Source organism: Octodon degus, unplaced genomic scaffold (genome assembly GCF_000260255.1).
Source record: "Octodon degus isolate 3935 unplaced genomic scaffold, OctDeg1.0 scaffold00003, whole genome shotgun sequence".
NCBI lineage: Eukaryota > Metazoa > Chordata > Mammalia > Rodentia > Octodontidae > Octodon > Octodon degus.
The window spans coordinates 27,712,386-27,714,089 of record NW_004524579.1 but is presented as its reverse complement, the minus strand read 5'-3'; positions in this window follow the sequence as shown (position 1 = coordinate 27,714,089).

Genomic DNA, 1,704 nt, shown 5'->3' with positions numbered 1-1,704 from the left:
GGGAGAGGGCGGGGAGAAGGAGTCAGCAGGAACCGGACGCCTCCAGGCGAGGGGAGACGCGCTTGGACTCGAGGTGGCTTGCGCCGAGGGTCCAGGGGGCGCCGAGCGCAGGTGCGTGGTGCGGGAACCGCCCTTGGAGTCACAACAGGGTGCCAGGGCTGGGAAGTCGCGCTCTCCTTGCACCGCCAATAAAACTAACAGAAGGGAGCCAACACTGGGAGGCAGAGAAAAGGAATGAGAGGCCACCAGGCCTAGAACTGAAGTAACTGGTGTTCGTGTGCCTCTCTTCAGTAAGCCCAAAGAGATGCATGCATTCTATTGGAATGGGCGGGGAACTGCCTTTCTAGGCAGAGAACAATATAACGTAAATGTAGAACAAGGTCAAGGTAGCTTTCGCTACCAGTAACACCCTCCCCCCATCCCGACCAAAGCAGAGTTGAGAACCTCTTGTGGACGCTTCATGGGACCTGCTATAAACTATAGTTATTTCTGCTTCATACCCCACCAGAACCTCATACAATTTTGGGTGCTTAATGCGTGCTTCATAATTATTGAAAGAATCAATCTGTGGGTCGTATAACTGTGCTAATTTTATTTTATTATGAGCAGAATATATTTATTGAGAGAAAGAAAGCTCCTGTCCCGAGGGGGGGGGCAAGCGGGTAGTTCCCCCAACTGTAAACTATAAAAATTAAAAATTGAATCATATGGGAAAATGTATTAAGTCATTAACCCAGTAGTGCCATAGGAACTATAATAGCTGTTACCTGTCACATGCAGACACAATTGCCATTAATCATATTATTCAGGTTTGTAAACTATTTATATGCTCAGGGATAGCCACTGTCTGGACTTTTATTAGCCTAAAACAAGGTAGGGATAAGGACAGAGTGTGTAACAAGCAAATGGTGGTAAGACGTTTCAGTATGCCCTTCCCAAAGAGAATACTTTAACATTTTGCTTGCTTAATTTTCATTACAAATAAGTGTTATCAATTCAGAAAGAATGCATAAATATGAAGTGTTCTATGTTGATTTATTCAATTTTATAACATCTCTTCTAGGAAGGAATAATAAGAGCTCCTAAGATGTTCCCTTTATCGAAAAGAAGACAGACAGGCAAGTATCCCATCACAGTCAGTCGGCCAGCAGCAGAGACGGTCTGGGGCGTCTATGTGAGGAGGCTGAGCTGGGCCCAGACCCGGAAAGCTCAGAGTCCCCCTTCCCAGTGCTTTAGTTTAGCGTCTGAGCTCTAGAAACTGCTCTTGTGAGCCTTGCGCTTGTCCACGTGAGATAATCTCTCTCTTCCATTTGGCAGCGGGAGAAATGTAATTTTCTCCATGTGATGAGCGTGAGTGAATGGCTCATGCATAGTGAATGGCGCGCCTCCAAACTGTGGGCCCAGAGACGATGAAATATGCATTTTAATAACGGAGTCCATTACCACACAATGCCGGGGGAATGAATAGGAACAAGGGTATCTAGGCATTCTCCATCATGCTCTGTCACCTGGGCTCCTTCTCTTGTGGGTGCTGCTCTCAGAAAACAAGCTAAGTCTTAGTTTTACTCCATGGGGAAGAAAGAATCCTAAAGAAGCTAGCTGAGGTAGGTGGCAGGAGGTAGAAAAGAACTGCACAGAACTCAGGAGATGGGAAGTTCACAAAGTCATTCTCTCTCTCTCTCTCTCTCTCTCTCTCTCTCTCTC